Source organism: Patella vulgata, chromosome 5 (assembly GCF_932274485.2).
Source record: "Patella vulgata chromosome 5, xgPatVulg1.2, whole genome shotgun sequence".
Lineage (NCBI taxonomy): Eukaryota > Metazoa > Mollusca > Gastropoda > Patellidae > Patella > Patella vulgata.
In genome coordinates this window covers 22,372,405-22,391,317 of record NC_065883.2, presented here as the reverse complement: position 1 = coordinate 22,391,317, position 18,913 = coordinate 22,372,405, and the positions used below count along the sequence as shown (strand labels likewise).

Genomic DNA, 18,913 nt, shown 5'->3' with positions numbered 1-18,913 from the left:
TAGTTAGTTAATGTCTTGAAATCCTAATTGGTCAACTGGACCTAACCCTTGAACTAAAAACCCAATTGGGAAACTGAACAATGTCTTGAAAAGTGAAAACCCAACTGTCCAGTTGACGGTTTCAGAAAAACTATTGTCAATTTTCTTAAAAAACACAACACAATTTATATGGAATACAATCACTGGTTTATACACATATAGCACGACGTTCCGACAAGTATTCTCTTATCGTTATCAAGTACAAACAATGTTTGGTTAAACTGTATATACATGTACATGTATCTACATTCATTCGCTAATAGAAAAGATATTGCCATATATGGCATTTGAATGCTAATCATCGTTCATAAATCTTTTATACTACTACGTTATTTACATATACATGTCTATAGATATGTAAGATTAAATAAGTTACACCCATAAAATGCATATCACACCTACTTACAGTCAAGATTGATATATCATTACATATACATGTATTAAAACTAAAACCATGATTGCTTACTATTGAAACATATATCATTACATTTACATGTATTAAAACTAAAACCAAGATTACTATTGAAACATAATATGTAGATCATCAGCAATTTTTCATATTACACGTCATAACTTCTTGGACGGGAAGTTATATTCAATCACACTTTATTTCCTGATCTGTTATCTCTGATAGTTAGGGATTTGGTGATGGAATATATATTTAACTTCCAAAATGTGATTTATGTAATTTTATACTGCTTCCTGTGGGTATTTTAATGCAATAAAATTTTGTTATTATCTATCTTATCCAAGCAAACAAAGTTACGTGTAGCATAAAAATATCCCTAAAAAGATATTTGCCAAATAATTAAACTCTGAATTCGAGAACAAATATTGAGGACGATTACTAAAATATTAGAGAAGCATTGTGAAATATACATGTTGTTGTTTGTCAGGGTGCCCAAAATCTACATTTCCCCTACCCTACATGGGTACCGTGGGAGCTCAATGAGTAAGCCACTGCCTCGCTACAGGATCTCACTGGGTTGACATGAAATTTCCCAAAAAAAACAAGGTTGGCGTGTACGTAAAAAAAAAAACTTAACAGTTGGAATTCAATTGCTGTCTTCATAGTCTGGTAGGTGCAGAAAGGTTGGAAACTTAACAACATTTCATTGATTCATTTCTAAACTACATGAATGTTGGTGACTACATGTATGTTGGAATAAACTGGTGTTTATTATGTCATTGAATATACTGTTGTTTATTAAAACAGGGAATATACTGGGTGTTTATTATGTCAGAGAATATACTGGGTGTTTACTGTAACAGAGAATATACAACACGTTTATTATAACAGAGAATATATTACATGCTTATTATAAGAGAATATATTACATGTTTACTATAAGAGAATATATTACATGTTTATTATAAGAGAATAATACTACATGCTTATTATAAGAGAATATATTACATGTTTACTATAAGAGAATATATTACATGTTTATTATAAGAGAATAATACTACATGTTTATTATAAGAGAATATACATTTTTATTATAAGAGAATATATTACATGTTTATTATAAGAGAATATATTACATGTTTATTATAAGAGAATATATTACATGTTTATTATAAGAGAATATATTACATGTTTATTGTAAGAGAATATATTACATGTTTATTATAACAGAGAATATACTAGATGTTTATTATAACGGACAATATACTATATGCATGTATGTCTTTATTATAACAGGAATACACTGGGTGTTTATTAATTCAGGGAATATACTATTTATTGGAAATATTTTAAAGTTTTTATAAATAATAGCACGTAAATTCTATTTAATAGGGATTGACATCACGTCTACTGCCTACAAATACTTTACTGAATTAATGAATGAATGAATGCCCTTTAAATACCACAACTAGTTTCTTCAGTCAATATCCTATTACACCACCCTCAAAAAAGTCCATAATACAATAACTCAGACATTGGGATCAACACTCCTTACCTTCATTATTACATTCAGCCTATCATTTATAACTGTCTATTCATACTAACATATACACATACCAATAAGAAATTAGAACATGTTATATTTCAGAGTTAAATAGGGTTGTTTAAAAGAGTCATCCCAGATATATTTATTTCAAACTTTTAGTTTCCATATATGGTTGGCGATAAGATCCCAAATTCCATGTTAAACCCAGGTGCCTCAATGCCCATGTCTACAAACTGGGTAAGTGATCATCACAATTATCAAGTCATTCAAACAATGGATGCAAATCTGACTATTCCTCTCCTAGTTTTGACTATTTCTTCACATTTTAGTGTGTAATTTGTATAATTTAAACCCATTTTTATCATATGGTATCCTATTAAATCAGATACTACTCCTTTATATTAGAAAATAAGTACATGAATAAAGGACACTATTTCCGGTGCACTGCTGGCTAATCTATAGGATTATTTTTCATCTGTTATTGAACGAACAATTGGTCTAGGTTATTCCTCTCACCATAATTGTAGAGTTAAAAACTTCTTTCAAAATACAAACTTTAGAGACAGTTGAAATTACACCCCAAACCGGTAAAAAGAATTTCACATGAGCCTCTATAAAAAAGAAATTGACCCATTCCCATCCCCACGATATGAGGTCGAGTCATGACAGTTAACAAAAGAAATAGGTGAAGAATATAACAAATCCTATTGTCATGTCATTGTGTAAACATTGCCATCCTTTACACTGTTATCTGACATGTCGTGGCAATCAAAATATCTACAAGTGACCTTTGCTTTCAAAGGTTAAGTTGAGTACATGGTCAGAATAAGGGGATACTTGTGTCCATCTGTTGTAGCTTACCAGATTTATACAAGGACAACAATCTTAAATCTTCTCTCTAGATGGTCATTCTTAAAACTATTAATCAATACTGAAATCACACCCAATTCACTAAACTTACTTAAGAACCTTCTACAACAAAAGGTTTAAAAACTTTGGGTGGGGGAAAAATTCAAGTTAATTACAATACAGTTAACTTCTTCAGCTTTAGTTAAAAATTTATTTTTTAAATTTTCCAAGATCAGTTATTATAATATTTAAGGAGGGGAATATATATCCCCTATCTTTCCAAATGAAAGATCTAAAACCATGGCTAATGAAAAAGAAGCAATTTAAATTTGTGTTGAGTTTTTGGCCAAAGGACTTTTACTACATTTTTTCCCATTTTCCCTGCTTAAAACTTTGTTGTGAACGTGTGTCTACCCGATTACATCTTACATCTCTATGTGTATAACCTCACAAAAATACTTTAGTCAAGACAAGACTAACACATGGTTATTTTTTCTCTATGGTCATGTGTGCAATGTTAGGGAGGAGAATTTTATGGCGCTTCCATCTACTCTTCATTCCAATCACCAAGTGTTCTATGGGAACCCCAATGTGTACACAGGTAGATCTCAGTTTTTCATCCAATCCAAACAACTACACACTTTCCATTGTTCGATCCGCAGGCACCAGTGGGAATGGGACTTCATATTTAATACTTAAAAGTTATGTTGTACAATGTACCTTTGACATACATTAAATTTCTGTTTAGCAATAACCTTATTATATCACTAATCTGATATTGATTCCACATCTGTAATTTGTGGAGGCTTTCCATTATTGTAACGGAAAGCTGTTTTATAATATAATAGCATTTTTACTTTTTGTTTTAATAGAACCTGGTGATCTCAAATTCAGTATCGATAGACTAATACATCTCCAGTACCATCAACACAAAGAATCATTTTAGAGTTACTATGGTTTTGCAAGGATGATCTATCTGTAACATTAAGTACACATTTTGTCCTGTTCTTCCTTGTGTAGTTTCTGGCAATGGGAGACCATAGTATTAATTCATGTATGTCAGTCTGCTGGTGTAAATATTTGTATTGTTAACTGTACATAAAATAGTATTTACCTATAATCTTCTATCTCTATTTAGTTCAATGTTGACATACATAATCTTCTATACATGTATACAATGTGTAATTTACTACTTGATCTCAAACCTACTAGATTCTGCTAGAAGTTCTGTGTCTACCACTAAATAATAAAACCTACTAGATTCTAAAATGGCTAGGTAAAACCCTTTGCTCCAACCAAAAGCTATCAAATAGAGATTCAACACAATTTGTGTCATCAAGATTCAGAGGCCTTACATACTCAAAACTAAGTTAGGTCTTTGATCTTGTTGTTGCCATGTACGTGTATGGTTTCATGTATTGTATATTAGCTTGATAACGTTTAGAGATAAATCAGTAGATGTTTTTCCATAAGTATGTGTTATAGTATATTTATCTACCCGGTTACTAAATGTCACTTAAAGAATAAGTTAGAATTGTTTTCATGATTACTGGGTAAAAGTTTTCAATTTCTAATTACTGTGTGTAAAACGTTTCATGGAGGCATCTTGAACGGTTTATTAGATATGCAACAGAAACAATACTCCATTTCAGCATCCTCTTAATTTCGTTTAGCTTTGGATTCAAGGATAATTAACTGATGTATGTAATAAACAGACATAATCACTTAAATTTCATTTCATTTCATTTTTCACACGAGATGTTGTTAAGTAGTGGAACCCAATAAATATGTTTTGGCTGTGTAAACCATTTTCCTCCTTATTTCATATGTAAATCACTCCAGTGAAATAAGCGTCACTTAGTCTAAGGGAAATACTATCGATAAATGTAAGTTGTTAAATGATAAATACTACTGGTGTATTAATATAGCCCCATGTTAAAAATCTTATTATCACCATCAAAGTAAACAGACGCCAACACTGGTCAAATAATCAATACACATTGGACAGTTATCACACCAACAATACCTGAACATATTGCCAACTTTTACTCTGATCATAATATCAAACGCACATTTTCTCCATTGGATTCTTATTAGGAAAACATACCTATGCAGGCTGTCAACAACTTGAGATCACTGTCCAATATCAAACTGCTTATCTTAGGAAACAAAAGGTTCATTTTTTTTTTCAGACTTTTTTACTCAGACTGCCCATGTGTCCAAAGTGACCTCAAAATCCCATTGATCTTATGTTACAAATTTTGATAGAATGACCGTATAACAGAATTATGATTTGGTAAGTGCCTAGGCTACAGGAGCTGCAAAGCCCCCAGAAAAGTTATGTGAGAGAGAGCGAGAAATGGGGTTTAACGTCCACTCGACACAAACTAGGTCATTTCGAGACTAATATATGGTTTAATCTTATTTCATAAATTTGCTTGCACATATCGGTCTTTAGCAGTGGGAGGAAACCAGAGGACCCGGAGAAAACCCACGAGGTTGGACAGGCGACCCTACTCCTTGTCACGTACTACCGTGGATTCGAAACCACGCCAGTTGACTCAATGACAGGCCTTATGATACAGCACGCATGTGCTAACCCTTCGACCATCCAACCCCCCGAAAAGTATTGTAATAGAACATTTTGTAATAATTACATTCTGCCATCAGCTCTTGACTAACGGTAGTAGTAATAAGTAAAAGTATTATTCATCAAGTACTTATTATTTATCAAAGAAATATTTTTGAAAGTCCTTAAACTTAAGACACAAAAGATCACCTACCGTTTCATTAAGCTGAGACTCTTAACCCCTTTTATAACAAATACCTTATATAGAAATGCTTGAGTGAATTTCTACTTAGATTAAAATATCTGAGGTAGTCCGGCTATATTTATTTAGTAGTAGATGTAATTCAGTGAAGCATGATTTTTAATATAACAATGGGAAGATCTCCAGTCATAAATCTACATTTACCTTTAATTCATTCAAGTATGTTAAAGAGACACGTTCACCAAACTATTAATGTAACCTCACCATATATATATATATATATAGGACCACAATATTTTTTATCTATAGTTTCGCTTGAAATTACTTGTATTTTTTTAAGCAATAAATGTTTTTCAGATAGTTTGTGACGTGACTAATATATTCATGAATAATTTCTATACTATAATGTTACATAACATTCCGATCTTATCCCAATCTGTATACATGTGATCATGATGTTTACGTTTACAATATTTGAAATAGCTACATGTAACTGTAGCTTTAATCCATTCATCCATGTGTGTAGATGGGGAGTATAGTGAAATATTATTTTATACCTGGTTGATATAATAGTATAATTATAATATAGTATTACATCCTTACTAACCTAATTTAAAATATATCATGTACTTTATACTTCAGTTTCTTACCTTTCCAAACGTACAAAGCAGACCATGCACATATATCTTGAAAGTCAAAAATATGATTTATTTTATTACGTAAAGACTGTTATTATGTAAAATCACATTTGTGTTATTATCAAAAACATTCATGATTACAGGGGTAGCTTGTAAGGAAAATATAGCAAAACAATTATTACTTTATTTGTCTAAGACAAATAATTCTTAACCATTATTCTGACAAGTTAAGGTGCGTTCAAGGATGTTAGTTTGGCTATATAATAAGTTTATTTAAAATGAACACAATGTCCTTTTAAAATAAAGTAAATGTAGGATACTTAAAATTCATTAAGTACATGTATCTGTAACAAATCTGTTTTTATCACAGCTTAACAACTTGAAATTTAATTCAATTCTAGAACATGATACTGTGTATTTGCCTAATACATGAATGATAAGCCTCCCAATCTTAACTCATACATTTGTTTAAAGGACCACCCTTTGTTCATTTTTATTTTATCCCTATCTGGATTTAAATTAGTTCAGTCTAATTAAAAATAGATTATATTTTTATATCTTTTGTTTTTGTGTCTTGATGAATTGCGAGTTCAACTGACCCGACTTGATCCTTCAATTAGCCAATGATAATTTTGTTTTCGTTCATCAATAATTGTTTTAAATAATCACAGGGGCTCAAATCAGATATCAAACATCTGTAATCCACCTGACACTTCAGGTTGAAATTATTTCAGATGTAGATAATGAATGAAAAAACTAGGAAGGCTAGAGTTCTCCTTTAAATATTAAATTATGGATATTATCCTACCTGAACATGTATGCAGGTATGTATGTATGTTAATAGATTCCTAAAACTGTACAGGTATCTTTATGCACTAGAAAACATATACAACAATAGCAGGTTCTGTTTAGCAACTGGAAGACATCTTAATCCTTTGACCCCAAATGCCTAAATACTAAATTTATCTTCCACTTGTACCCTAGGCAAAGGAGGCAACACCCAAATCAAAATAGCTCACATACACGTATAGGAGTCTTTTTGGCAAATGAAGATTATTTTTTTGACAACTATGGTTGATGAGGGACTTAAGGTTTAAGAACAATAACCTGTTATTGTTTTTCCTTAGGTGAATGGATTACATCTTCATTTTCCAGACGCTTCTCAATTCATGCTGTTATAATACTATAAGAGGCTTAGGAAGTTAATATTTGACCTGTAGATCAGTTGGACAGGCTACTGCATGCACAGTACATAATATGGAAGCAGACCACCAATTAAGTAAAAGGTAATTTCATTCATGTAACTTTAATCAAATTATAAGTATTCAAAATTATCAGCCAATAACACATTCTACAGTAGATATCGCTAGTGTGATAACTTTCATAATCTACTGAGCGATACATGTACCTCCTAAGGAGATATCGCTTCACATGAAATAAAATCTATACTAAAAAATTATATTTGTTTATTTGTGCGTGTAAGAGAGGGTTGGATGATCTCCTACTCGTCTTTTTTCATATCAAAAAATATCAACACTTGTCGATAAAGTAAAAAAAAAAAATTGGCAAAGCCTCAGACTTTTTTTTACATTATCAACTTGCGTTGATATTTTTTCATATCAAAAAAGGCTCAAAGGAGATTCTCTATTCATCTATTTGAAAAAGATTGTAATACATTTATAGTAAAGATACTAGACATAACAGGGCTACCAGTTTTTAAAAATTTCTTAGATTCATAACATGTACATGTAGGATGTACATGTAACTATTTCTGAGGTGCCTCACAGTACCTGTAGTCCGATGGGCCTAAATAATCTTAATCCGGTTCTGACAATAGGAATAAACAAATGAGTCAAGTAACTATCAACCTCAATCCCAGCCCACCCCTACTTAACACGAAAAACTTTTGTCCCTTTAAAAAAAATCTGTTTGGGGCACTCCTCAATGCAATCTGAATACAATCTGCTTTTAAACTTGTGAACTGTACTAATAGTTGTTTACATTTACAGGTGTAATTCTAAGAAAAAGTTAATCTATTAAATTATTTGATAAGTAATATTATCAGGTATTATACAATATTAGTATTATCATGTATGTTTACTAGTAGCTGTGGTATTCATGGTATGCTAGGCTTGTCAAAATAACCACTAGATCAATCTACCATCTACTCCCTTTATTTAAAGTTAACATTCAAATTAAAGAGACATTCTGGGGAAAAATATATACACCAAGGTAAGAATGTACATAAAATTTAATCAGAATAAATGAATAACGGGAGTTGGGTTTAATATTTCATTAATATTTAACTCACTGTAATTTGGCTACATGTACAATGCGAGAGGGCAGGCCCCGCAAATTTTCTCTTTCAGTTTCGGTCAGGTAGTCATCAACCTTTCTTATAAGGTCCATGGGTAGGCTGACAGAATTCGATTCTAATCGCACCAATGCCACTAGGTACCCACGTTCAGAAAAGTCACCATTTTTCTTCTACTTTACGATGAAGTTAAAGTTTTTTGGGGGGTTTTTATTAATCTTTATGTATACCAACAATTTTTTTCTGAAACAGTACATGGCATACCCCCGGGCCCCTCTAGGCTCTGGGACAAGTGTCCAGAGGGAGGATTTTGTCCCAACAGTGGCTTTTCAGCCTACATGTACAATGAAAGATGAGCAATAATTTTGCTCGGACTGTGGCTTTTCAACCTGTTCTTCTTTACCTTTTAATGTACAGTATTAAGGAGGAGAATTTTGAAACGACAGCATCTTCCCTACCTACTTTTCATTTAATTTCAACTGCAATGGGATCTATTACTTATGCAATACCAATTTACACACAGGTTACAGTACCTTGGCTTGGCTTTTCATCTAAATAATAAACACAATTTCCTTCTTGTCAGCCCTGCAGGACAATCTGGCATTTCTGATTCAGGATCAATATGTCCAACAAACACACGCTTTGAACAAATCTATCTTAGGTAAGCACTATCATCCATAAATATATAGATATTACATAGTTGCATGTGCTTAAAAGTATAAATTATTGTGTTATATTTACTAGTACATGCTATATCTTCATTTATATACTCATATTGACATTTATTGTCACTTCTTAAAATATATTACTTATAATATTAGTGTGATTTTTAAGTGAATCAGCCCTGTGTAATCAAGACCACTGTCAATAAATTTGTTTTGACATGCAATATCGTATAGATTGAAGGCTTATCATGAACATTCTAGACAAAAATATATATAATGTAATCAATGTCCATGTACAGTACTCTACAATTGGATGTGGTAATAATGGCCATAAACTAAAATGGTCAAAGTTCACTTTTGTTAAAACAGCCAAAAATATTAATATACCTTACAGGCGAAATGTTTCAAACAAAATATGATAAAATTGTAATGTATATATTAAATTTCTGACGACATAATTGAATATATGATCTTAATTGTTACATATATGTACATACATGTACTTAATTTTTGATGATTTAATTGAATATATCTCCTCAATTGTAATGGTGTATATCAGTTAACATCCTGTTTTAATGTGGTTTGATTAACTACCAAGTGTGAATTGAGGACAGTTAATTATAGTGCTATTAACTTCAATTTGAAGCTAGCTATTATCTGATTTTACATAATACTCTATTTCAAACTGTGGTATATGAATATGTGACTTTGTTCTATATGTATTTGTGGCTATGGTATATAAAATGTTTAATTACCATTTATAACACCTGAATGAATATATTTAAATGTGTACATGAAATTTTAACTTCAATTTGTCGCTGGGGCACAGAGATATTAAAATGAATTAACAAGTTTACTGTTAAATACATTGTGAGGTGTGAATAGAAATATGCACCAGAATAATTACTTCACCACTGCTTCTGCTTTAAATAAATTAAATAACACATGTTGCTATTTTGTTGTATCAGTCCAATTAAGGACAAATTATCACCCTGCTAGAAGGGAATACTAGAGACATGAAGGAAATGAAATGAAATAAAATGGGGTTTAACGTCCTACTGTTCTGCTCTGAACTGGACTAATGGAGACGGGCATATGCCATACAGTGTGCTATGATGGAAATTTTGCCCGGACACCGGCACTACGGCCAACTCTTATATCAATTTCCAACTGTCAAGGGATCTTTTTTGTGCATGCCAATGTGTACACAGGACCTTGGTTTTTCGTCCCATCCGAACGACTAGACAGCTGTCCTTGTCAGGTCCTCTGTCCTGCATCATTGACAAGGGGGAACCATGCCGGGAAATCTGGATGAACATCCTCAGCCAATGCAGGGATCGAACACCCGAACTCCAGGCTAGCGAGCCAACATCTTACCAAGACATGAAGGATTAATATAATGAATATAATAAGTGCATATTATACAGGTGTGATACGTGTATATTTAACAGTGTATATTCATTTGTCACAAGTGCAGATTGTTTGTAGATTGTTTGCAGGTTGTTTGCATACACAATAAACATACAATTTTTAACTTTTATTCCTCAGGTGAAAATCAACTCATTTCCGAGTTTTCTGTATTGATGGGGCGTCTTTTATTTTGAGGGTTTATTCAATGAAAACAAAACTGGACGTCCACTGAAAACATCATCAATGGTTGACTGTAAAAGGGACTCAGAATGTGTCAAATATCAATTCAAAAATTCATTGAAGCGCGAACAAGTCAAGTAAAACAACATTCCCCTTTTCCGCTATTAAAGCCACCAACGTCGTAAGGCTACTGTTAGTTATATCGGGAGCTCGAGTTTGACTTTGAATTGCTCTGTTATCGTATACGCAGACGAATCCGCATCCCTTGCAAAAACCCCGCTAAACTGTAAATCACTTTAGAAGATCTTTGCGAGCGCTAAATTAAACAATACTTACCGCTTTGATAAGTCCAATAACGTGTAATTATTACGTGTTGAGGTAAAGAAATGTCAATAAGTTAACACCTGTTTATTAGCACACCTTGGTATGACATCCACTATATATCACTTGTCACCTTTTACTCGTATAGGTAATGGCTGCGCGCTACCTGTACTACCGCCATCTAGCGACAAATATGATCACCATTTAAAAGGGCGGGTCGCATGCGGTCACCAAGCCCAGATACTGTATCTGTAGCCAATACAGTTACTAAAAACTGTGTCAATAATACACTGACCACGTAAATCAAATATTTAGTTAGAATAGAAGCATGTTATACGATAATATAACGCGAGAACAGTAACAATTTCTTCTGTATAAAGCGCGCTCTTTTTTTATGTCAACATTTTTATTCCTATTGATATTGCCGAGCGCGCGAAATTGAGTCATCAAAAAATACTTTTGATATCGAATTTTTGTGTGAAGTCCAAAAAAACACGTTCGCTAAACAACTGTCTATTTTATCCATTTTCCCCCATTCTGATTGGACGATACAGTTCACGTTTTCATTCATTCTCACATTGTTTTGCCATAAATCCTTTATTTCGCGATTCATGACGTAATTCTCTCTTTCGTTCATATACAGAATCTTCGAACCAACCATAACCTTATTTTTGCAATTCTTAAAACAGAATCTACTGCCTCGAAATTACAAATAGGTTGATTATAAGGATTTGTCCACTATTTTCCACTGTTGCTCGGTAACAAAATATAAGCGCCCATTACCATGTCATTTTTACAAGTATATGTATGGTCCGACGTCTTTAATTGTCAGGGATAAAACCAGGAAATTGGCAAGAATAATGTATTTGCATGAGAAAAATAATGCACGTAAAAGCAACCGGGCCAGAAGTAATTCGAAAAAGAATAGCTGAAAATGTAATGACACTGACGCGAGCATTTCCAGTCTCGGGGAGGGGGATGGGGGGGGGGCAAATGGTTAGCGCGTGCGCGCTGTATCATAAGGTTTGTCATATTGAATCAACTGGCGTGGTTTCGATTCCCCGGTTGTACGTGGCAAGGAGTAGGATCGCCCGTCCAACCTCATATGGGTTTTCTCCGGATCCTCCGGTTTCCATCTGCTAACGACCCCTACGCGAAACCGAATTATTGAAATAAAGTTAAACCATATGTTAGTCCCGAAATGACCTAGTTTATGTCGCGTGATCGTTAAACTCTCTCTCTCTCTCTCTCTTTCTTTCTCTCTCACACATACACACCCAGTCCCCAATAAATAAAAGTGCTGTGCTGACGAGATGTTAAACTCCACCTTTTATCCCTTTTAATCTTTTGTCACATTGGTGTCATTATTATTTCCTGGAAACAGCGAAAGGAGTTTGTTGGCACTAATATATACATGTATATACAATTTAAAAAAACAACAACATAGTATTGTCAGGCAACGAAAAACACACACAACAGCAGTCTTATGTTGGGAACACCAAGGACAGCACATGCTGTTGCCCAGTCAATACTCAGAGAAAAGAAATGTGTAATGTACATGCTATTGGTGGCAGGAACAATATGTAAAATCGACGTATGATTGAATTTCTGGATTCCAGTTTTGACACGATTAATATTGCCAGGCAGCGGTAAAATATGGGCATAAAATCGATGCACTACTTGGAATTTCAATGGGGTTCCTCCCTGGCGAAGATCCCAGCAGAGATTTTACAAAAATTGTGAAAAGTGCGGGACAACGGTGTATGAAAACAATATTGGCCAATTTCTCATGGAGTTTTTGTAGCTTGCTTTGAATTGATATATGGCTTAATTTCCGCTCCCACCTATATGGTGGTGACATCGCAGATAGTCTTTGTAGCGCGAAACCTCACTTTTAGTACCACCCTAGCTGTGACCAATTAAAAACATTTTTGCCATTCGAATAGTAAAAATGACTTTCGAGCTGATCATTGCAATACGCTACAGGTGGTTTAAAAAGGGTGTTATATCTTGAATTTAGACGGTAACCCCGCTGTCCCGTTAATTATAGAAAGACGGTAGGAGGTTTAATTACAGGTGTTAATAGGTAATCTTAGTAAGGAAGAGGTAAACAAATACCAGATACCTAATTGGATTAACACCCATCAGATGTATGGGTGTTTTCTCCCATTTCAAGACTACAGAAAATTGGGAGGGGCAATGTCAGATTTAATCAAATAAATTAATTTCTATGGAATTACGGTGAACACTTGGAGTTAAAGAAATTGCAATTGGTTACTGTAGAAATTGATCCCCGGTTGTACGTGACAAGGAGTAGGGTCGCCTGTCCAACCTCGTGGGTTTTCTCCGGGTCCTCCGGTTTCCTCCCACTGCTAAAGACCCCTACGCGCAAGCGAATTATGTAAATAAAATTAAAAACCATATGTTAGTCCCGAAATGACCTAGTTTGTGTCGAGTGGACGTTAAACCCCATTTCTCTCTCTCTCTCTGTAGAAATTGTATTGAAGATGTGTGTTAGTTTTCTGTCAAATCAAAAACATCCGAAGTCACACGTGCAATGGAAGTAGATCTTTGAATAGATCTTTAACAGGTTTATGTTTTACGATAAATGAAATTTCTGTTCATTAGGCATATTATATGTCTGTTTGATCCACGATTGTTCTTGATTAAAACTAAATAGTGGTAGTACCTGGCGGTTTAACGTCTGCTTCCACAATAGTGATATCGCAAATGTTTTATCCTTTCTCCATTAACATGACTTGATGGAGGGTCGACAAATCACAATCTAAGCATTAGTGATCACGCCCTATAACGAAACATCTTTCGACCTATAAATAAAATGGAACGAAATGTTCGTATAAAGGATCTAACCATTTGTTTCTACGGTGTGATATTACTGCTGTTAAGAATAGTCTTCCCGCTTACGAAAAGATGTTTTTAAAAGAGAAAAAAAAAGAAATGGGGTTTGCCGTCCAATTGACACACACACAGGGGTCATTTCGGGACTAATTCGCTCTTTCAGAAATTCACTTGAGTAATGTGTCAACCATTCCCCATTGTACCTCGATGAGACTGCCAAGGCAAAGCTTAAAAACCTTTTCTGCACCAACAACGGTTGGAAACCAGTCATTATCATCATTATTGAATTTCCATGGCATTTTGTTCCCCCACCCCACTTCCCCCACCATATATGTAACTCGGGTTCCTATAGGTTCCCCTATTCCAAAGGTATGTTACTGTTCGGGCTTTTTGCTCTCTACAGTCCCTATATAGTCACAATATCGTTTTTATTTCCTTATCAGATATATACGTAGTAGTAGTAGTACCTTGGATCTTTAACGTCTGCTTCAACTTAAGTGATATTGCAGACAAGAACCAGGGGAGCCGAAGCTTCTTCCTGTATATTAGAATATGATTTTGCAATCATTCCATTTATGGTCTTAGGCCATGGAGCGATTTAGTGGGAAGTTCGCTTTATTTTATACAAAAAACCCAACATATTGTTTGATACGAATACATACGTTTAGGCATATAGCCATATATAGGTAAATGTCTATAACAATGTGTGTATATATAATAAACATGTTAATTTCATGTCGAGGTGATAAATGAGTGTTGATTACACATAAAGTTGTTATGGGACTAAAGACTAACGTCTCTGACGTAATATCATGTACATAGGGTATTATAATGCATGTATTATGATATGTACTGGCATGTAGACAATATATTATCTTTCTTTTACAACCAGCGCCCAAGGACATAAAACGTTTGATTTATCATGTTCGTTAACCTTGTCTTTCATAGTAGCCTAAGTGCAGGGGCGGGGGCGGCGCGCTCTGGACGCAATCACGGCCCACTAGACAAACGACAAACATGCGGAGAAGACACAAACTACAAAGATATAGTAAGCAATAAACAACAGACATCAAATGAAGTGAATTGATTCGGGGGGGGGGGGTGTCGTATAAGCGTCCGCCCCGCTGCATCCCAAACTTATGCTGCCCGTCTACAGATATCTCCACTTGAGAACATGATCTCTGGGGGGCTAAATCTATTTGTTAAGGCCAGCTGCTCAATTTTTTGTCAAGATCGCTGAGATGTAAATAAGGTTAGGACACGTGATTGTTGGCGAGATTGTAGCCGTAGGGTAGGTTAGGGTTAGGGTAAGCATTGGGGCTAGGTCCAGGGTTAGGGTTAGGGTTGGAATTAGCGCTAGCCCTGTTTACATCTCGTGACCCATGACGAAAAATTGAGCTGGCCTTATCATTTAGCACTAACCGATGTCGGTGTGCAGTATGATCCCACTGTACACTCTCGGGTCTGTAATAATACAGATTTCCCTCAAAACGAAAAACTCTTCATTAGAGAGCCTTACAACAACCAAACTGGTGAACTGTTTAACTGTTTATATTAGTATAAATCTTTGATTCGATGTTGTATATCTATTTCTTTACATGTTTTTGTTTCTTTTTTTTCTGATTATTATTTCTATATCTAGGACATTTGATTCCCCAAATGACCGAAATATTGCGTTGATTCAATTCCATTCTTCATTTGTAAAAGGATGTTATATACGTATATAACCATTTGTTAGTCTCAAAATGATCAAAGTAAGATGGTGATAAGAATTTAATCTGAATTCCAGTCAGAAAACGGAAAAGCAAGCTAAAGGCGCATTTACCCCATGAGCGTCAAGAATCAGGGGCTAAGTGAGAGAGACGCAATGACGCGCTTTGCGTCATGGTTTTGAGTCTTTGCCCGATTTCAATGTGGTTTTCAACATTATACATAATAATAATGCTTAACCAGTATCAAACATATACGGTGGGTCAGACATGCTGCAAATCGACTCTAGCATGTCCCACACAACCCAATATTACCCGGTGGCACTGGGAGGGACTGCCACCCCACCCCTCACCCGCATATAAATATTGCAAAATTCTGGGTCACCACGCCTCTGTCAAGAATCCCAGCCTAACTATGCCAGATGTATTAACAGGGTTGCAGGGGACAAAGCTGGATCAAAGTCCAAGGTTAAGGGGGAAAAGACGCGAGCTTCAACTAGTGGTATGGGGGGGGGGGACTGCCCCAGAAATATTTGAAAAACTGTCTGGCAGTCTTACAGGCACTGATCGTCGAGATAAATAGTTTATCCGATCAAAGTGAAACGTGTCAAACGAAGGGACTTGCCAACCTCGACGAAGCCCGACCATGAGCGCCAAAGTAGCGAGCCCTTACGGAGGGTATAGGGGGCCTCCCCCGGAAAATTTTGAAAAATAAACAACCGGAGATGCAGCCTGGCAGTATTTCAAACACTGGTCGTCGAGATATAAGATCTGATCACATACTGTCTGGCGTCAAATCACTAGCTTATCAGAACAGCGAGGGATGTGTCAAACGAACGGAATGAGTGAATCAAAGTGAATGAATATTCTTGCCGTGTTTAACCAATTCCCAAAAACTGTGAGAATCGTAAAAAGCTCTTCTGAAGTGGTTTACGTGTTATTGTTAATAGTAGGTTTACAGCAGGATGGGTTCGGTAAGAAATCACTCAGAGTCTACAACTTGCAAGTTTATGACTAAGGTTTGACCGTAAAACGTTCCGTGAATATTCAGAAATTCAAAACATGGGAATCTGATTAAAATACAGGTCTGTATTTCTTTCCGTTTTTTAATACTTTCGATGGCCTCTACTGCGTGAAGATCTGACCAGTTGTAGTGGGAGGTCGTGTCAGGGGCTTTGACCCTATGACGTCAACCATTTGATTAACCAATCAACGTTGGTGTTTCTAGTAGGATACCCACAGTTCTGTGCATCGCACGCAACAAACCGTCCCATTGGCTAATCCAGTGATGCTCACAGGTGTGCCGCGAAATTTTGAACGGCACACTAAGAAAATGCGAAAAATCACGTGATCCCAATTGAGTATTCACTGGTGTCTACTGATAGGTTCATAGCTGTGTTTTTCTTTATTTAGTTTGAGTCATTCTATGTGTCTATGACTAGTCTCTGTCTACGGTTGTATGCCTTCCGACTTACAATGTTTTGGGTTTTTTTTTTGCAAAAATCAAATATTTTTCATATATATTTAGCCAGGTGTGCCGCTATTTTTTTCATGTGTTCCAAGGTGTGCCGTTGGCAAAAAAAAAAAAGGTTGATAACCACTGGGCTAATCCCTCACATCAGCCAGAACGCGGGTTATTCAACAACTCTTCCGGATCTTGTGTAGTAAAGACAAGTAAAACGGAATTTTGAACAATAAAAAACGAAACGAAATAGGATCTGTGTTTTAATCAGATTGAAAACATATGATCATGTGTTACTTTTCAGTGCTACAATAATGAAGAAATGTAACGCTAAATTGTTAAATGGCCTCCCTATTCACGGGATACCGAAACAAATCAATGCTTTATTTCGGCGCAATGTCTGCTTTTTAAAAAAATCTAGGCTATTATTTATTTCTTATTGATTTTGTTAAGTGAAATGTATGATTTTAGGTCAAGTCGCTCTTTCAGTAAAACGTTTCCCCCTTTTCTGTTGAATAAATCCAGGAGTGCAACAATTCTAAACACATCTGCTCAAAGCGTGTTATTGAGTCCCCACTCTTTCAGTAAAATGTTTTCCCCCTTTTCAGTTTAACATTCAACACGCCACAATTTTTTTACATAAAAAGACATAACTGAACTAATGTTCATTATTCCTAGTTCAGGAGTCGGGTCCCTTTGATTAATTTGTAATTTTTATGTGAAAGTTTATTTAAGAAATTGTTAAATGTAGTTGCCTCCCTTTAACTGCGTGGAGGTTGAATCGGTAAATAAATAGAAGCATGACGTCAGTTTTTCGCGCACTGTACAATAATAATAATAATAATAATAATATAATAATAATAATAGCTTTATTTCCAATCAAGGGTCCACAGGGGACACAGTACAGAGCAAACAAAGAGAGAAAACCCAAATGACAGTCAAGTAATAAAATATAATAGTATACATAGCTCCCTACAGGGGAGATACACATATAAGTACCTTATGCACTAAGGCTTCATGCCGAAAAAAAAAAACGGCTCATGAGAACATTATTATTAATCATGAAAGGGAGATAAATCCACTTAACTCTTAATGTTACAGATCAATATTAAGCATAAACTATTTAAGCCTACACATTATTCCCTGTATGGTGCTTAACCAAGGTAGCCAAAATATTAAATAGCCTTATGGCAAGTTCTTGTGCAAAAAGCGACCAAGTTCATTTAATATGTCTTCATTTTCACAAGTTAGTAACCAAATATATTTGTTCAGACTACTCAAGTTGATAAAGTTAGTATTGGATTTTTCAATAACCTCAAATAAACATTTCCTGTCTGTTGACAGATGTGCACAATCAATTAAAAAATGCACTTCGTCTTCAACTTTTCCTTGGCAGGCATTTTTCACAGAGGCGTGATTCACGATTTAATCCTATATACCTGCCCGTTTCTATTTTGAGCCTATGTGAGGATATTTTGAGCTTGGTGATATCCCTTCGGAATCCATATTTCCTCAAGGATAGGTAATTCTCTTATCCAAAGTTAGTTTTAAGTTGGACATATAAATCTAGTTTCCCAGTATGCAATGATTCCCTTTGCTTGAGCCAAGTTTCTTTATGACATTTGACAGGTCGATGGGATAGACGCGACATATTGTCCAGCGCTTAGCTCGGCGTCAGCCAATATATATAAGTAAAGTTTTGAGGCGTTAGCCATACGTATATAGGCCTATATGTAGGTGT

At 34.9% G+C, this 18,913-nt stretch overlaps 1 protein-coding gene across 2 annotated transcripts in view; it reads right to left on the bottom strand.

The window, feature by feature from the left end:
- The window catches only part of LOC126821544 (spectrin beta chain, non-erythrocytic 2), a 135,289-nt gene extending 123,994 nt beyond the window's left edge, over positions 1-11,295 (bottom strand). For both annotated transcript variants that reach the window (XM_056100749.1, XM_056100750.1), the window contains exon 1: positions 11,158-11,295. The gene's annotated coding sequence lies outside the window, so the exon portion shown is untranslated. The remainder of the gene's footprint in view (positions 1-11,157) is intronic.
- Between the last annotated feature and the right edge of the window lie 7,618 nt (positions 11,296-18,913).